The 20,748-nt window shown below is 38.4% G+C and overlaps 1 protein-coding gene across 2 annotated transcripts in view; it reads left to right on the top strand.

Annotated features, from left to right (window-relative positions):
- The window catches only part of LOC145979550 (retinaldehyde-binding protein 1-like), a 188,957-nt gene that overhangs the window by 14,147 nt on the left and 154,062 nt on the right, over positions 1 to 20,748 (top strand). Inside the window, exon 1 of one of the 2 annotated variants that reach the window (XM_083112523.1) lies at positions 6,016 to 6,128. The exons of the other annotated variant lie outside the window; for it this stretch is intronic. The gene's annotated coding sequence lies outside the window, so the exon portion shown is untranslated. Of the gene's footprint in view, positions 1 to 6,015; positions 6,129 to 20,748 lie in introns of those variants that run through there. 2 annotated transcript variants of the gene reach the window in all.

The following is a 20,748-nucleotide window of genomic DNA, read 5'->3' as shown; positions in this document are numbered from 1 at the left end:
TGACGCTAAAGCAATAGTGTCGGAACAAAAGATTTCAAATATTTTATGCCGGACCCTGGAGCTCGAGTGGTTAGCACATGGTTGTTTGTGAATGTCCATTCATCATTTTCATCATTTCATCACTCATCCCCAAATTAGCCAAGAGGCACAAAACGCGAAGTAAAAAAAACTAAATCAATCAATCAATCAATCAAATATTTTATTTCAATAACTTCAGTTTCACATGAGCTAATAATTGAAATCATGCACACAGACTGTATCTTTTAAAAATATAGAAAATACACGACGAATGCAATTCTTTATATTTTAAGTGTGGAATTTACATGTATATTGCGAGCGATCCAATTTCTTGAAAACTGAAAAGAACATTGATTTAATAGAGCACAAATAAATTGACGGTGGCCACCCCCCCTCCCCCGTGGAAACACCACTGCATCACCACACAACATCCTCACCTGTTGCTCCCGGTATCCGCTTGTTGCAAACCAGTGTATCGTATCCCTTTCCGCATCAATCTTTGATACGATACGAACCCCATCTTACCATCACTGCGTTCCGCATCATCCAACCTGTAGCATGATTGATACGGAGGTCCTATCCTTTTTTTTTTTTTTCAAAGTCTGCTATCAAATGACGATGAGTACACCGCAGCAAGTGGCAGCAGTCGCATATATTTTCATTAATTATGTTTTAACGAAAAAGAAAGAAAACGCAAGTCACCATGTTGGTGGATTACAAACATGTAGGCCTACTGTATAGTGGAAGCAGTTTATTGGCAAACTTGCGGTTCCAGCAGATCAGCGGATTATACAAAAACTTTAGTCGGATGCATATATAATAAATGCAATAGTATTTTCCTTATCCCACTCCTTAAAAAGAAAACTAAGAAAATACTTTGGCAATGGGACGTACTGTCATTTACAGAGCTCACTACGCACTGAAGGATGAGGCAACAGAACCCGCGCATGAACGTCTACACTGACCCTCCACGGCGCATCGTATCCATCCTTTGATGTGACGTGTAAAAACCGCCAAACGAGCGATCAGGTCCCTTGCGTATCTTTCTCACATATTGAAACGGAGCTCTGAAAGTTTTTTCGAATAAATTGATACGGAACGGGGATACGATAAGCTGGTGTGAACCAAGTGGATACCGGGTGTTATACGCTACAGCTAAGCCTAGGGTGACTCTTGTCGGAGCTAAACCAAGAGGCGCGAAATTACACGAGAGAGTAGCTGACAACTCAATCATGGAAAATTTCCACCGTAGGAACCCTCAGACATGTGGCCGGAAATTCCGTGCTTTGGTTGCGCACATTTTGCAGTAGTTGGCGTTACACCACTTGATTTCAATAGAAGCAGAGAACAAAAGTTCTGTTGCCTGCTTTTAGTGTTTCCCCGAGTCTCAGTACGTGAGGTCTCTTAGTTAGTGTTTCATTAACTGTTCCTTTCTAGTCAGTTGCCACACCAATGTCTTTCCTTTTCTTCAACATTTCCATCATTGCTCTTCTAACACGAACTCCATCCACGCGCTTTCATTTCTTATTTCATCTATCTATTTCACATACTCCATTCACCGCCATAGTCACATTTCTAAAGCTTCTAGTCGCTCTTCTTCATTTCTTCACAGTGTTCAGGTTTTTGCACCATACAACGGTATAACTCGACACACACATAAAGAAATAAAACATTAGTCGTTTCCTTAGTTCTTTGATCAAAGTTACCCACTTTTTCTTTTATTAAATAAATCTCTTGCCACTGCTATTCTCAACAGTATTTCCTCACCGCAGCCCGTCAATGCGTATGATATAGAGTAAATTGGACAAGTTTCATTTTGTAGATTAGTGTAATGAATAGTCTATAATTCGGAATATTTCATGAGGATGTCAATACTGCCATAACATTATCCGCAGTAATTTCATAACAGAGGAGGAGAATATTTTACAATTTTATATTAATAATATTAATTACACATTTTTGAAACAGAGCAATCTATAATATTACATGTGTTCCCAAATACCATTCATATGAAACTCGTGATTAATTTTCTTTTGCTTTCATTAAATTTTTGCCCTGAAAAAATAATGTTTAATTCATATAAAAATCGATTCATTGTTCCCAATTGGCTCTCTCCAGATCCACAGAAACTGCAAATACGTCTTTCATTTAGGAGTCATTCCATACGAAATCAACACACCTCCCAACCTGACCATCTCCGATTATCATGAAATTTGAGGAGTTAAAAGTATGCATGGAACTTTAGTAACTGTAACAATCTTGATCCTCGTTTGTCATGTAATTGTAAAATTCTTGAAGGTAAAATTTCGCTTAAATTCCCCTTTCTGATCTCGTTTAGCTATACTAAATGTGCTGTAACTCTGCTCCTTTTTGACGTAGGAAGCTGAAATCCAGTTTTTTTGTGCAGGGAATGGAACAAGCTTTCCAATGATATGTAACTAGACTACCTTTGGATAAAAATAAAACCGTGCCACCTGACCTTGACTTTTGACCTTGAATATCTCAAAACATGTCATCGCCAAAATTCGTGAAAAATATATTTGGCACACGTATATTTTAAAACATAAGAAAAATCAAACTGGGACTGCAATACGATCAGAAGATATAAAATAATATTTGTAGCAACGTGACTGATAAGGGTTCCATAACAATGTATTAGGGTTAGTGAAAGGTTCTCTTACATCTCCTTTAATATGTAAAGGAGTTATGCTGATTACATTTGGTCATAATGAAAACATGTTAGGCCCAGAAAGAATAATAATTGTGTGTGTCAAGCGGAGGTCCGCCATATTGTTGGAGACATAGTAAATTCAACTCAAACGTTTTCATTGGAAACGGGCTGATGTGATACATCAAACCAGGCTAGAATCTCACGAGAAATGCAGTGGCGAAGGTTTTTCTAAAGTATCATTAAGAAAGCAATATAATATATTAACCATCAGCTTATTAGTTTCTTGCTAGCATATTTGGCCCGCGGGTCGTTTTCGACCCAAGTCCATGGGAGGGATTTCAAGAATATAGAGACACTAAAAGTTTTGTATTATTCGTATGTAAGACCAAAACTCGAATATGCATCTGTTATATGGAATACAGACACAGCAAAGTACAGTGAAGCAATTGAAAGAGTCCAATCACGATTTCTAAGATTTTTAAAATACAAATTTCAGAAAGTTTACCCCACATTTGAACACTACGACAACCTAATATATGAAAGTCGGTTTACAAAGCTGTGCCATAGAAGAACGTTACAGGAAATAGTATTCTTGTGGAAGTTGTTAAATAACGAGGTAGATGCTGAACATCTACTCTGCCAGATAAATGTTCGAATCCCGTCGTCGAAAACTAGACTCAAGAACGAAATTTTTCTTATAAAGAAGGCTGGATCGGAAATTAAAAAGAAATCTCCATTGTGGAGAATGTGCACCAGTTACAATAAATTGCTAATCAAGAATAACACCATTGACATCTTTTCTATGAACCTAAGGGACCTCAGTAAAGCCACTATTAACACAATAACCTAAGCTTAAACACATAATTTCCTAATGAAATAATATGTGATCAAGTGTGTGTGTGTATATATATATATAGGAAATAATTTTAATGTATTTTATGTAGGTGTCTATATATATATATATATATATATATATATATATTACAGAAATATATGTAATTGTATTCACTATGTATCCTTCACATGGGCTCTGTAATTAGGTATGTACCTGTTGAGTTCGATAAATAAATAAATAAATAAATAAATATCTAGCCAATGAGAACTGAGAATAATCCAAAAACCTAAAACATTAAATCTGGGGCCCTAAACCATGGTATACTTCATAAATAAACAAAATATGCCACAATAAAATACCAGTGCGTAGCATATCATATATATGTTAATAGATATATTATTTCAAAGACATATAACAAAGGAGTTGAGAAAAATATAGATATTTAAAAAAAGAAAAGCTAACTTTTGAAGTCTTAACAATGAATAGATTTTTTTATGAATTAAACATTATTTCTTCAGGGCAAAAATTTAATAAAAGCAAAAGAAAATTAATCACGAGTTTCATATGAATGGTATTTGGTAACACATGTAATATTATAGATTGCTCTGTTTCAAAAATGTGTAGTTAACATTATTAATATAAAATTGTAAAATATTCTCCTCCTCTATTATGAAATTACTGCGGATAATGTTATGGCAGTATTGACATCCACACGAAATATTCCGAATTATAGACTATTCATTACACTAATCTACAAAATGAAACTTGTTCGGAGCTGTTTTGCAAATGAGAGGGTTATTTAACATTTGTGCAGGAATTTGATTACGATTATGTAATTCATATTCTCCAATCACGTCAGATTTATCACAAATTGTAAAAATAAATTCCAAATATAGATATTTACATTCGCCATTTGCGTGCGCTAGCAGCTGGATGTATCTTGAAAAAGAACGTGATTTTTCACAATAAATTCAAAATACCATTGGTGAAACATGCGTAACTCAAGTCCGTTTCTGCCTTTCGCTTGGATGCTCCAAAACCAGATTTCCTTTTGTATGTACCTCGTTGAATCCTCACTACCAGCGTACAACAGTAATCCGCCATCACTTTTGTATTCCAACGTCCATGGAACCAGCACGCCATGCCACTCTCGGTGAAATCGTTTAACGTGTTTTGCACTTAGTTCAGTCATGTTAGGAAATAAAACTGTCTGAGAGCGAATGCAGGAACTGGATCCTTGCTTCAGTGCTTTCATCCATTCCGAACTCCGTGTCATTGCTTTCGCTGCTACTAGATGAAGGGTCTGTATATAGCAGTTCTCGTGGTTGAACTTCATTTTTGGATTTCGCGTGCCAAATTTATGAAGAAAACGTTCCCTGCTTCCAAACAGTAAAACCATTGTATATGATTTCCCCATTAAAATTATTTGCTCACTTTTATGCTACGTAATCATTTTCACTTTCCGTTAGTCTTCAGTACACTTTCTGCACAGAAAGACTAACAGGGTTGCACCCACTGATTAAAGTGGATTCAGAACTACTATGTGCCTTCACGAGTTATTTAACCCGGGACCCCTTTCCACTACGTCATCAGCCGGACCGTGTGGCCGAGTGGTTAGCACATCACGATGCGACGCCAAGGGTTCTGGGTTCGAATCCCGCTCAGACTTGGTTGTTTCTGAATGTCCATTCATCAATTTCATCATTTCATCACTGATCCCCATTTTCGAAAATTAGCCAAGAGGCACAAAACGCGAAGTAAAATAAACTAAATCAATCATTCAATCAATGAAACCACTTCGTCATCACGGGTAAAGGGGGGGGGGGGGTTAGAGAAATGTGTATAAATCCTGGGTTTAGTAATTTAGTGTAACTCACTTTCTTACTTTCTGCAAAAAATATGTTAATTTTATAGCAAGGTCGATAAGGTCTCTTATTGATTTATCAATTTTTTTATTATGTAAAAAATGGAACAGAAGTTCTGGAACGAAGTACATAAAATTCCATTTATCTCAAACTTACTGCAACAAACAAGGGAGGCGTATATTTTGTGGTCAGTAAAACTCTCCATGACCAGTATTTGAAGATGATATTATAGTATAATAATATTATTTAGAACTTTCTGCCTTGTTAAAGTCAAATAAAGTAATCTTTGGTGAATCATTCCCCCTTAAACTTGTGTGTTCCTCCAAAATCTATTTTTGTTTGGAATTTCCTCTTTTCCTGATTCACGCGTTAGGTGATGGTTTAACGAAATTTCGAACAAGTATTTGTTGGAGCATCCACTTCATGTTCTTTTCCTGTTTAATTACGTCTTAACTTCTACTATCGTAAATGGCGCAGCTAGCTCATTAGGAATCGTGCGAACGTTGAACGATGTGAAGGCCTTGAAATGCCGTGAATACCCATTTCTCAACAGAGGACACGACATTCACTGGAACAGTTTCCGCACTACCTATTATTTGATGTGATTCTTTCCCAGGTGATTGCAAGTCTCACTCACAACGTGTGTTTGTATGGAAATGTGTATGTTGGAATAGTTTGTCTGGCTTTCCCCTTAGCTTGATTTGAGCTCTTATGGTGTTACGTACTTCAACATCACAAGGTGAGTCTCTCAAATTCTATTTCCAGAGTATTGGAAGGTACGTGACGGGAACAATTGTTTTGGGTAGGTGGGACTCAATGTCTTTGAAAAACACGAGCATCCCACACAATAACAAAATAATAATAATAATAATTTCATTACCATATTTTCTAAAAGTACTCGCCACGACGACATACTATGCACTTTTGAATTCTTGTAAAACATTTTCGAAAACATATATTTTCCCACTCGTTTTCGTTGTCGTCGAGTGCTTTAAGTTCACATTCATAGTAGTAAACAGCTTGTTCAAGGTTGAATAACCTTTCTTCATAAAAAAAGGTAAAGTGTTCCCCTGTGCTTAGCACCACGCCATGAAGGCGTATAGGGGGTGTGGGGGTAACGCCCCACACTTTCTTGATCCGGTCGTGAGTGGGGGTGATGTGATCAGCATCACGCCCCTGACCGCCTTTACCCCCCAGGGTTTCCCCCAGGTACCCATGTTATTCGACGCTGGGTAGGCGCCGGGGCCGCTTCCACCGTTAGAAAAGTTCCCGGATTTGAACCGGCCGGGGATCGAACCCGGGACCTTAAGCATGGTAGTCAGACGCGTTACCGACTTTTTTTTTTTTTTTTTTTTTTTTTAAAGGAAAGCCCCCTAAGCGGAAGCTTTCCCCATCACATTCACTCATATCATTTCATTCACATTTCTATTTCAGGACTTTTTCAGGACAGACAATCACAAATACCCATGCCTTACCCGGGACTCGAACCCGGAACCCCTGGCGTTGTAGCGCGCTCTGCTAACCACTTCGCCACGGAGGTCGACAACTGAGCCACCGCGGCCACAACCTTTCTTCATGTATGCGATTTTTAACTGCAGAGAACAGGAAATTATCACATGCTGCTAGGTTAGGTCTGTAAGGTAGATGCGTCAAACGTTTAACCTCAGTGGACTCAGGAACTGAATTATGAAGTTGGGTGTGTGGACGGAACGCATTGTCATGGTGCAAGATTATCCCTCACCGTCCTGTCCTTCGTTGCCATTCTAGAAGCTTCTCGAAAACTTTTGATAGGGCGAACTGTTGTACTACACCACTGTAGTTCTGAAACCTGTTTCTTCAAATGAGAATGAACAAGTGCTTGCAGTGGAAATTCCAACAGGATATGATTGTCGTTTCCTTACGTCGCGTTAGGTTAGGTCGTATTCTTGTTTGATTTAACGTTGGGTAGGAGAACGGATACTTTCACCTTATAATATCCTAGTTCTGCGGTTGAGAGTTGTGACAAATACAATAGTTACAATGTTGTGTTAAGTTGAGTTATGATGAGTTTGTAATGTGATTTTATGAACGTACGTGATGTGTTATGTTGAGTTATGATGAGTTTGTAGTGTGAATTTATCAACGTACGTGCTCAAAATGAAACAAATGACTATCGAATATAGTAAACAGTTTGTAAAAATTATGTACCATATCTAAGTTATGAATACAAGAAATATTAATATTGGAATCTATAGTTTTATGTTGATAAAAATATGTAGGTTTCAAATATTTGGCGACCCAGTTTCCAGGATTCGAATTAGTAAGTGTTTAGCTATACGTTTTTCTTAATAATATAGTTAAATAATGACAGATGAAGGGAAAAGATCAACACGAAAAGGACAAACGATTGATAAAAGCTTGATTTCTGACAATGCGGAAATCAATGTTGAAAATTTGGGTTGTTGTAAGGATCCAGATAAGAATGCTAAGTGTATAACTTGTCGCAAATGTGGAAAGTTATATCACCATAAATGTCTACAGTTAGCAGCGTTACATTCCAGTAATTCTGATACATTTGATCAGTACTTGTGCAAAGTATGCGATCCGATGTTTGGCCATCATAGGACTGAACACAATAAAGATACTAATTTCAATGCATTATTGGAGACAATAATTCATAAAATGGATGACGTTCAGTTGCAGTTTACAGAAAGTCAAGCGCAGATGAAACAGCTTACAGACATCCAAGGGCAGATGAAACAGCAGCTTACAGACAGCCAAGCGCAGATGAAACAGCAGCTTACAGACAGCCAAGCGCAGATGAAACAGCAGCTTACAGACAGCCAAGCGCAGATGAAACAGCAGCTTACAGACAGCCAAGCGCAGATGAAACAGCAGCTTACAGACAGCCAAGATCAGATGAAACAGCAACTCACTGATCAAATGAAAAAGTTTTCTGAAAGTCAGGAGTTAATAACAGCGACTCTTTCAGAAAGTTTCAATCAGTCTCTTGATACTTTTCGCGCTGAAATCCGAGAAGAAATAAAACAGGTGGCTGATGCTTGAAAAATAAATACTAATGCTCTTAAAAATGATGTTAAAGAGGAATTAAGTGGTGTGCAGTTTAATATAGAATCACTTATTGCAAAGACGTCTTCTCATCAGGAACAACTCGTCGAACTAACGACACAAGCGGGAGAACAGGTCTGCAATATAAGTGCTGTTAAAATTACACTAAATGAACAACAAAGTATCTATTTCTCGCTTAGAAGATGAGATTGGTGATATTAAAACTAAAATAGGGTACATTAGTAGTACAAAAGTGTTAGCTCCTGAGAATGATAAAGCACCAACCGTTGATAAAATATCTGACGTGTCTGAAGCCAATCAAGTCGATGTAAATTCTCAAACTGCACAAACTACTCCAATAACAGCTTTAACTAGAAACCATGTTGAGAGAAAGAAGACATTTGTTTCTTTTAAAGGCAAAACAACAAACGCAACTTTCTCCGATACAGATGTAACAGATTTTGGGAGTGAAGATTCGAATACTACGCATGTAAAGCAAACGTACAAGGGCAAGAGAACGAAGAGAAGCAGATTAGTTAGGGAGCGTCATCCGGCCATCAATAATGTTAATTTTAAACAGTGTGCAAGTGCTTCTTTCACTAATTCATATGTCACACGAAATTTGTGCGGTTGTGATAATTCGTTTCAAGGGCAATTTAACACAGGTTCTGTTCACAACTCGCCTGACAATTGCACTAGCAATGTCCATGCTTGTTTCCCGGGCTGTTCAACAAATGGTATGACTACGGATTCTATTAACTGTAGCATTCATACCAATTCCTGCCCGTTAACAGTTTGCAGAAATAGTTGTGTGTTAGACAAAAATTCTGAACGAATTAAAGCTACATATAATCGCGGCAGAGGTTTTGGTACTGCCAGAAGTAATGTACACTTCATAAGTCCGAATAATCAGGATAGCACAGTAGTAACTACAGTACCGTTTGACCCAATGACACCTCGTCTTCAGAATTCGATGACTTCGTTGAATAACCGTCCTTCACAAGGACGGTTATTCAACGAAGTTAAATGTAACTTAATGTAAGTTATTCACATTACAGCCAGTTGTTATAACTGGCTGTAATGAGACTATGCAACGCATATTAAAAGTGAGTGACTTGAACCTACTCCCAAAGTTCGGGGGAAATTTAGAGAAACAAAGTCCTAGAGACTATATTGATCAGTTAGTTTCAACATTCAATCTAATGGGAGTTCCGGAGGAATATAGGCTGAATAGTATATATAAGTGTTTTTACGGCAAGGCATTGATATGGTATAATTCTCATAAGAAGAGATTTTCATGTTTTAAGGATTTCGTAGGAAAGTTTTTGCATCATTATGCTTCTGAACAAGTAGTACAAGCACAATTGGCAGCTCTACGAACAAGAAAATATGATCCTAATGTTGATGAAAACTTAGCTACTTTTGCATTAAAACTCTATTCTGCCTATTCAAATTTGGAAGAAAACCCATCTGAATCTGATATGATTAAGTTAGTGTTGTGACAAATACCGAGAAATGTGTCAGAATATATGTCATGTCATGACATACCAAGTATGGACAGACTGATATCTATTGTAGACAGAATTGGTTTGGTTCATTCGGGAAAAAACAAATCTTTTAGAGTTCCAGAGGACCAGGAAGAATTTATGAGAAGAAATAAGAAAACCAAATTTCTGAACAACAAATCCAAACAATCATTCAATGTTGGACAAATTTGTAATGATGCAATCATTACTGGATCCTTTTTTATGTTATAAATTGTGTATGCCTATGTCTATGTCCTGTACGTTTGAGTTCTTGGCCGTTGGGGAGCGGTAAGTTTCCAGTAACGGTTTAGGTCATTAGCGGGGCCTATAACAGGAAGGGAAGGCAGCAGTCGGCCTCAGATGTTTTGCTGCGATACGGCGAGGTAAAGAGGTGTCTCTTCTCTATGGGGCGAAACGAAAGACTTTTCTTGATAATATGAATAGGCGCATACTTTAACTTTCTCACTTTCTTTTAGTACACACACTTGCTCTTTTCACATTATTCCAATAGTTTATTTCATGTGGGAAACCGGGCACACAACACACATACCTTCAGCCACCTTTTTTGGTACTGAGGGTTATATTTTTTTTTACTCGTGGAGCCAGTGGCTACGCGAGTCTACACACTCTCTTCGGGAAGGAGGGACAGGGTACACCGGAATGTAATGTTGTGAATAACGGCCAAGAATTAACTTCTGTAAATATAATATGAATAAACCTATATATATCTAAAAAGGAAATGGGCGTTAAGTTGTAATTTGAAGAGGTACGTGTCTATTGCCTAAACTAGCATCCACAGAACTTCAGGTACTGCAAGTTTTGAACCTCGGGACAAGGATTCAAAAATGTATGGTAGTGTATATTGTGTATGTTGCTGAGAATCAGCTTAAAAGCACAAAATATACCGTTACAGACTGGGGGCTCGGAGTAGGGATATTTTTTTGTGAAAAGTACTGAAGGCATCAGTTATTGTGATGTGGAAAGAAAATAATAGAAGACAAAATGGCAATTCAAATAGACAGGGAGCTCATTAGCAAATTGCTAGGCAATGCGAACTTGGAATGAAGGCCTGAGGAAGATACTGTGGGGGAACTTGAGAGACTTTCTCTAAATGTTACACAAGGAACTTCGATAAGGACCGGCGAGGAAAAAATGAGCAAAATCTTGGAAAAAAGCAACATTAACATTCCGATCTTTAAGGGAAACGTCGGCGATGTAAGTCCACACGTTTATTTGTATGAATTACGCAAGTATCAGGAAATCATGGAAATTGGGGATACTTTTCTCTTAGATAGAATCTTGCCGCTTTCGTTGAAGGAAATCGCTGCAGATTGGTTCAGATTTTCGAGACCTTTCGGCACTTTTAGGGAATTCGAGAAGGCTTTTCTTGAGGAATACTTTAGTGTCGATTATGATTCGGAAATAGCAAGGATCATTCAGAACAATTACCAGTCACCAGACCAGTCTCTTCTTGCATTTATTCGACACACCAGGAAGCTTTTTGCAATGAGGGAGAAACGGGGGACAGAAGAAGAGGTCATCCAGCATGTTTTGAAATTTTCCCATCCTAAATTCAGAACACACTTGTACAACAGAACATTCGCAACAATCAAAGATTTGGAAACCCATTCTATGGACATTCAAAAGAGATTGTATTCAGAAGCTCTGTATTATTGTCCTGAACTAAAAGATAGCAGTTTACCACTAGCGTCAACTTCAGGGAGTGTCGCAAGGCAATTAGTAGCTGCGGGAACAACAAACCCTTTCGGGCGCGTGGGAACAGAAGTATCAATGAGTGCCATAAACCCGGGTCTTTTCAACCGCTTGAGCCTTTCCGGGAATATTGGAACCCCGTCGAGAGCAGAAGAACAGGCGAGGAGAAAGGTGTATGATGGTCCGCAGAAAGGCCCCACCTGTACCGTTTCTAAAGATACCGTTAGACCAGAACAGATAACTCCGGTTCTTGCACACGTAGAAGGAAAGCAAAACAGGGGAAGGAATAGGGAAATACGCAACTGCAGAAATTTCACTTCTGGTGACAAAAAACCGTTAGTCACCTGTAAGGTTCAGGGAAAGGACTTCTCGCTATATTTGGATTCTGGTGCTTGTGTGAGCACCGTGTCTGTTGAGATCGCAAGAGAACTGGAAAAACAAGGAAATAAGATTAACAATAAACGTATTAATATTTCTTTGGCAGTAGGCTCTGTGCAATCATGTGGGGAAATGTATCTTACTGTGCATTTGAATGGGATGAAATTTAAGCATAAATTCGTAGTTCTGCGCAATTGTTTCACGGGATTTATCGCAGGTCGTGGGTTCATAAGGAAGGCCGGCATATCGCTACATTTGAAGCAGGGAGGCTACAGTTTTGTGAACAGTAACGTCATTCATTTTTTTTCTGCGGAGAAGAGGGAAGTGGGAAAGAGGCTTCCGTTCTCGCAGCAGGGGAGAACGTCGACTGTGGAAGCTGAAGCTGGGCTAACCGCGACGATGACTGCGACGATGGAAAGAAAATGAAACTGTTACTGAAGCAACCGCGACGATGGGAAATTGCAAACCACACCCCGAAACTGAGGACATGATTGACCGTGTCGAATGTTCGACTGACACTGTGCAGAAATCAGTTGCAGATTTCAGCGCTTTGTGTACTGCAGAAAGTGCGAAGCAAAGGAGGAAGAAACAGAGGGAAAATTTGCTTCGGAGCACAAAACTGCCCATGCTTCGTCTCTCTGGAAGTAAAGATATGGAAGATTCTTCATTGTTGCCATTCTCTGCCACTGAGGGAAATGAAGAATACAATTCTGAGGAGCCACGTAGGCTTCTGGACACAGCCTCCCTCATTTCCGAGCAAATGAGAGACAAGTTTCTTGCTGACGTAGCGAGGGTTACAAGGAATGAGGAGGTGGAAGGAACGAAGAAGTACAAGGAAAAGGTGAAGACCCAGGCCAAATCTTCGTATTTCGACAACGAGGAGAAATTTGCCTACGGAAAAGTACAAAGAGAAGGGAAAAGGGAAAATATGGGCACCTACTTCTCTACCTTCGCAAATTCTCGTGTCGTTGCATGATAATGCATTCGCTTGTCATCCTGGGAGATTGAAAACGTTAGCGAAGGTTAGGGAACAATACACTTTGGATAGGCCTAACTAAAGACGTTATCCAGTATTGGAAGTCGTGCCAGCCATGCTGCGTATTAAAAGATGACAGGAATAAGCAAGATTTCATGTCAAGTAAGGAGGAAACGAAATTCAGGATGGAAGACGCCAAGAAGAAAGCTTGTGATAAGAAACGCCGCAAATGCACGTTTGAGGTGGGGGATAAAGCTTGGCTTAAGGAACATCCTATCTCTGGTAAGGCCCGCAGAGTAACCAGTAAATTCTCGGGGAAGTCCTCTGGATCACACGCAATTATGGAGCAAACTTCGGCAAATACTTTCAAAATGAAACGCAGCGAGGACGGAAGAATATTGAGAGCCAACAGTGACCAGTTAAAGCCTTATTCCTCGCCACCTGATTTTGGAAGGAAAGTAGCCGAACCCAATCCAGCAAAGAGAGCGCACATAACTTCGGCAGCAGGAGCAAGACGAAGATATATCCCGGATGCGTTACAAGCTGAGAAACAGATTCTAGTCTAATTTCAAAGGGAGATTTTTTGTAAATATTGTACATAGGGATTTATCTATCTTTTCTTTATTCTATCCTTCACTTATTTTCTCTACCTCATACAGTACTCATACAAAAGTGTCGTTCCGTAGTCAATTTCATCGAGAAAAGTAACGCAAAGTTAGTTCGTATTCTTTTACCGTGTAATTTCATCGAGAAGCCGCAGTTCGGTGGCGTTGCCGGGAGTCGAACCAGCAGCCTTGGTGACTTGGATGGATTTCCAGGAGACTGCCTCTCATTGGTGCAGGAGGAAGGATGGAAGAGATGCTGAGTGGGTAAGAATCGACGTGGGGTAACCAGCTCCAGTGCTGAGGGAAGATCGCGGATCTCGAAGTACACTTGTGGACAAAATTAGGGTGAACATTGACTGTCAGTGTCGTGTGATCTAATGAAAGTGTGTTAGTAGTGAACAGAAACTGCGGACAAGTGCTTTGTGTATATTATTATTATTTTTCTAGGTTACAGAACTTTGATTTTTCTCTCTTCAGGAAGGGGGGACTATGTAATGATGCAATCATTACTGGATCCTTTTTTATGTTATAAATTGTGTATGCCTATGTCTATGTCCTGTACGTTTGAGTTCTTGGCCGTTGGGGAGCGGTAAGTTTCCAGTAACGGTTTAGGTCATTAGCGGGGCCTATAAAAGGAAGGGAAGGCAGCAGTCGGCCTCAGATGTTTTGCTGCGATACGGCGAGGTAAAGAGGTGTCTCTTCTCTATGGGGCGAAACGAAGACTTTTCTTGATAATATGAATAGACGGATACTTTAACTTTCTCTCTTTCTTTTAGTACACACACTTGCTCTTTTCACATTATTCCAATAGTTTATTTAATGTGGGAAACCGGGTACACAACAGACATACCTTCAGCCACCTTTTTTGGTACTGAGGGTTATATTTTTTTTTTACTCGTGGAGCCAGTGGCTACGCGAGTCTACACACTCTCTTCGGGAAGGGGGGACAGGGTACACCGGAATGTAATGTTGTGAATAATAGCCAAGAATTAACTTCTGTGAATATAATATGAATAAACCTATATACACTCTGTAAAATAAAAATAGCATCACTTCATTATTTTTGGTCGTCAGCATTTCGCTCGTGAATTATCAGTTGTTTTATTAATTTAATTCGACTTGTTGATTTGTTTTCCTAACAAATATATAAAACACTATATCTGTACAATATATTTTTATTATTTAAGTCATAGTTACTTACATAATGTACTTGACAGAACTAATAACAAAATTATTGCAAATATAGCTTGTGGAACGTTTTTGCACAAAGACAATTTTTACAAGTAAAAAGATTGAACAAAGGTTTTAAATGCATCATGATATGTCAATTTGAAATGATAGTAAGTAAATACATTGACTAGTACTTAGTGTGGCCACCCCTGGCCTTTCTAAGTGCTTCCAACGTTCGAGGAATGCTATGAATGAGATTTTGACAATATTCGACCTCAATTTCATTCCAAACATGTACATTTGCTGTCACAAGTTCCTCTTTTAACCTGTACGTCTGATTACCAAGTTTTTTGCACGTAATAGCCCACAGGTTTTCTATAGGATTCATGTCTGGAGAGTTGGGCGGCCACCAAAGTCTTTCAATATTCATATCATGAAACCAGTTATTCACCACCTGAGCACGGTGACAGGTTTCATTATCGTCTTGAAAAATAAAGTAGTCCAAATTCTGTCCAGAAAAATGATCTCCTGCAGTTTGTAGAACTTTCCGATTCAGGATTTCCAGATATTGATGAGCCTTAACGGTCCATGTGCAAATATGCATCCTGCCAATCCCTTTTGCAGAGAAACATGCCCAAATCATAACACTGCCACAAAACTTTTGAGTTTCTAAAATACAAGATTTTGCAAGTTCTTCTCCCTTCCGCATCCACAGTTTAACTGAGCTGTCATTTCCCAGCAATTTAAATCGTTTTTCATCAGAAAATATCACATGTTCCCAATCTGTATCATTCCATGCGCCATAACGTGTGAAAAACTCTCGTCTAGCTTTTGCATGTGCGTCAGTTAGTCTGGTTTTTTACGTGGGACGTGTTTAGAAACACCCTGTTTCTTTAGTCGGGATACTACAGTAGCATGAGTAAGATTAACTCCCACCTCATTTTGAAGATTATGTGTAATTTGGCGTGAACTCATTCCTCTGTTCTTCAGTGCCACGTCCTTTATCATACGATCCAGTCAAGGTGATGTATTTTTCTTTCTGCCACAGTGATTTCTCAGTGATGATTTTCCATGTTCTTGTTACTTTTGCAGGCAGCTGCTAACTGTGGATTGATGCAGTTGAAGTTGTCGACCAATTTCTCTCTGAGAATGACCATCCATATGCAAAGCAAGAACCATTCCTTGCTTACGTGGTGAAATGTCACACTTTCTGCCAATTTATTTTGAGAAAACACGCTCAAATACACTACACACCACCAGAACACTTCACAAATATGATAACGTATCCGAACTGTCAATAATGAACATGTAGTTGCAACATAAAACACGTCACAAGTTGCACTACTAACAATCGTTTTACAGATTTCTGACAATTGATTACAAAGCCTTGCAGCAGTAACTGATTGCAACACCCTCTAGCGGACACTCCAAGCACTAAATCAACAAAAGAATACCACCACACTATGCAGTGATACCAGACCAATGCTTCAATCAATTGATTTCAAGTTGTGCAGGAAAGATGCATGCATGCGAAACTCAAAATTGTCAACATCCGTAATAAGAATACAGTGATGCCATTTTTTTTTTACAGAGTGTATATCTAAAAGGAAATGGGCGTTAAGTTTGTAATTTGAAGAGGTACGTGTCCATTGCCTAAACTAGCATCCACAGAACTTCAGGTACTGCAAGTTTTGAACCTCGGGACAAGGATTCAAAAATGTATGGTAATGTATATTGAGTATGTTGCTGAGAATCAGTTTAAAAGCACAAAATATACCGTTACAAAGTTTATGTCAAAACGCAAGATTTTCGTAAGACAAAAAATTTACATCTTCCCAAAATACCGAACCTACAACAATTGGTGGTGCAAGTAAAATTTCGAGCAACGTTCAGCAATCAAATCCATGAAGGCTTTTCATCTCCGAATAGTGTTCAACCAAATACACAAAGTGGTTATAACAAAACGTCCAGTAAGGAACCAACGGGGTAGATGTAATTGGAACACAGTACGAAACAACAGTGAACAATCTAAACAACAATCTCAACCTTCTTTAGCTGAACCTTGGTTAAGGCCTTCGCAGAGTATACAGGTGAATTCATCTATACTTTCACCTCAGTGGAATGCAAATAATTTAAATTCCATGGTGCAAAATCCGACTCAACCGTGGATATTCTCTCCCTGGACTACACCATTTACTTCTTGCAGTACTACAGTAACTCAGCCAAGTATATATCCAGCGAATAAGTCTTTATGGTATGGTAATAGTTCCAATTTGTTACCACAACCCGGGACTAGCAGTAACGTGACCCAAAGTCAAGTACCTTCGAGTAGTGGAGTGTGCAATTTAACAGGAACGACTGCTAATACAAGTGAACACTCATCCTTAAACATGTAAGGCAGAGTAATGAGCTCCGGTTCCTCTGTTCAGTTAATTACAAGGAGCATATTCATCACTATACTCCAACATCAATTGAAGATAATCTCAATTTTCAGTGCAACACATTTATTGTTCCCAACCATTCGGAAAAGGAAGTTCTTACTATAAACTTTGTACTTTGATTGGTATGAAGCTGAACCAGAATGGGTAAAGCACGATGACGGTGTTCTTGTTTCAAACAGAAGAGTTATTGTGTTGCCAGGTCAAATTTTTGATTTAACCATTAACTGTATTATTGATTGTGGGAGTCAAGCAAATTTAATGGATTATGCAACTTGGTTAAAATTGAAAACTGTTTATTCCTACTGCTAGATTAGATTCAGTGGATAATGTTAAATTATTTTCTTTTGCTGGTGACAAAAGATTTAGAGTTATTGGTTCTAAGAATATTAGTTTAATAATAGCTTCAGAGCACTTTCATATAGAGTTATATGTTATTAAGCAGTTACATGCCGAAGTAATATTAGGATTGCAATTTTTTTGGCGCTTCGGAGCAATAATTGATTTCAACAAGCAACATATCACATTATCAAGTGATAAGGGAGTTCAATCTAATTATGTTTTAGAAACGACTGACACATTCCCTTAATGTTCTCTTCAAAGTAACTTTGTAACATTTGCTAAGAATTCTGAGGAAGAAGAGGATGAAAACTACTTAGCATCAGAAAGCGATCTTAAAGCTTCTTTAGCTGATAATAGTTTGTTGATTGCTACTGATGAAATGTATGATTTAGTTTTTAAGTTATTGTTACGTTTCAGAACATTGTTTTCTGATAAACCAAGGCAAGCTAAAGTAGAGCCTTACTAGATTAAATTAAATACAACAGAAACAATTGTGGCTCCCATATATCCTATACCTATAGCTCGAAGAGATGATTTGGAGAAGGTAAAAAAAAGGTAAAGTGCTCCCCTGTGCATAGCACCACGCCATGAAGGCGTATAGGGGGTGTGGGGGTAACGCCCCACACTTTCTTGATCCGGTCGTGAGTGGGGGTGACGTGATCAGCATCACGCACCTGACCGGGGCCGCTTCCATCGTTAGAAAAGTTCCCGGATTTGAACCGGCCGGGGATCGAACCTGGGACCTTTAGCATGGTAGTCAGACGCGTTACCGACTGAGCCACCTGGGTTACCACTAAAGGAGAAGGAACTCACTAAATGGAAGTCTTGGGGAGTCATTCAAGAATCGGCTTCACCTTATTTAAATCCGCTACATATAGTACCAAAAGCTGGTGGACAGTGGCGGCCAGTTGTTGTTTTCGTCGTTTAAATAAACATGTGATATCTCCTCTAGTTCGTGTGGAACCGCTTTATGAACTACTTCAGAGATTCCAAGGAGCTACAGTGTTTCCAACCTTGGATTTATCATCGGGTTATTTCCAAATACCACTTAGAGAGTGGTCTTACAAGTATACAGCATTTTCATACAGAGGCCGACAGTACGTTTTTAAATTCTTGCCGTTTGGCATAACGTCAGCTGTATCTGTTTTTGTGGAAAGAATGAATCAGATTTTTAATCCATCTACAAGTTCGTTCCTAATCTGTTACATAGATGATCTTCTTATATTTTCACCTGATTTGTCTTCTCATTATGAGTAATTGAAATACGTGCTAGAGACACTTCATAAGGTAAATATGTCTGTAAAATTGTCTAAGTGCAGGTTCATTAGGACTGAAATTAAATTTCTAGGACATATAATATCTGGCACCGAAATAAAAGTAGATCCAGAGAGCAATAAGGCAATCTCCGAATTTCCAGTTCCAAAATGTAAGAAGGATGTTCGTCGTTTTCTGGTTTTGGCTAACTGGAGGAGAAAATTTGTGCGAAATTTTGCAACTGCTGCAGCTCCTTTGTATCAATTACTGAAAGGAAACTCAAACTGGTGCTGGACGGAAGATCATTCAGCAGTCCTTTAATAACCTAAAGAAATTAATCTTATCATCTTCATCATTAGGACAACCTGATTTTAATAAGGAATTCTGTATTAATGTTGATGGTTCTAAGATCGGCGTAGGAGCAGTACTTTGGCAACCTGATGAAGATGGAAATGTAAATGTCATTCAGTATGTCAGTCGAACTTTGAAAGGAGTTGAAACCACGTACAGTACACATGAAATAGAATGCCTTACTATTCTTTATGCCGTGGAAAAGTTTACAGTGTATATTACTGAAAGACATTTTACAATCTACAGTGACCACAAATCGTTGTGCTGGCTTGAATCAGTAAGGACATTGAACCCTAGGTTGAACCGATGGGTACTTAAGATACAATCATACAACTTTACAATCGAACATGTATCTGGTTCTCAAAATCCAGTTGCTGATACGTTAAGTCGTTTTCCTATTAGTAAATCACCAGTGACTACGATTAAAGAAATGTACATAAATCATGTAATCTCTGATATAGAACCCAATTTCTGGCGAAGTGCACAAGAGAAAGATCCGCTTTGTTCGTCATTAAGAAGAAAATTGGAGTCTCAAGAAGTAAATTTGATAATTAAAAGGAAGTATTCCGTTCATGATGGCATACTATTTTTCAAACCTTATGTAGATGATAATTGGAAGATAATAGTTCCTAGTGCTTTAGTTGGAGATGTTTTGTATAAACAGCATGATTTAAAGGGACATTTTGGTTATTTTAAAATTTATGATTTTTGTAAAAGGTTTTATTATTGGCCTAAAATGCGTAAATGTATTAAGGACTATTTAAGAAACTGTCTTTCATGTGCAAGGGATAAGCAATGCACCTTTAAAATTTCAAAGGAAGAATTACATGTGTATTCAACCAAACCTCACTACTTACTTTCAGCCGACTTAATTGGTCCATTACCTTTGTCTAAAAGTTTCCAACATATATTAGTAATTGTAGATGTAATGAGTAAATTTGTGATGGTTTATTGTCTTTGACGTGCAACCTCAAAGGAAATAATTAACAAATTTGGAATTTACTTTAATCATTACCCAAAGTGTAAGGTAATTCTCACCGACAATGGTTCGCAATTTAAGTCAACTGAATTTAAAAGTTATTTGGATTCTGTGAGTATTAAACATGTGTTAACTTCACCATATGCACCTTTTGCCAATCCTGTCGAACGTTACAATAAAGAGCTGGTGAGAATATTGAGAATGTTTTGCAAGTATAACCATAAACTTTGGTTTAATTATGTGAATATTATCGTTCATCTATTGAATAATTCAAAATCGGAAACAACCGGTTTCACACCATCTGAACTTTTTATGCATGTTGATTATCACGATGAAATAATAGACAAAATAAGTTGGCCAGATGACTTGAAACATTTACCCTGGAAGACAAAGTGTAATAGCTGAAGCAAATACAGTGCGATCGAAAAGTCCCCGCACTCATACTTTGAAAATATGCTACGAGGTCAGTAGGCAACATGAGTTGGCAACATTGTTAGTAGTCACTGGTATGACCTTGAAGAATGTGATAACGTCCCGCGAGAGCTGCACTGCTATTACAGTCAGTGGTGTGAGTCATTA

The sequence above is a fragment of the Lepisma saccharinum genome, chromosome 26 (genome assembly GCF_977018435.1).
Source record: "Lepisma saccharinum chromosome 26, izLepSacc3.1, whole genome shotgun sequence".
In the NCBI taxonomy this organism is placed as follows: domain Eukaryota; kingdom Metazoa; phylum Arthropoda; class Insecta; order Zygentoma; family Lepismatidae; genus Lepisma; species Lepisma saccharinum.
Note: the sequence above shows the minus strand (reverse complement) of the source record. Positions and strands in the feature narration are given on the sequence as shown.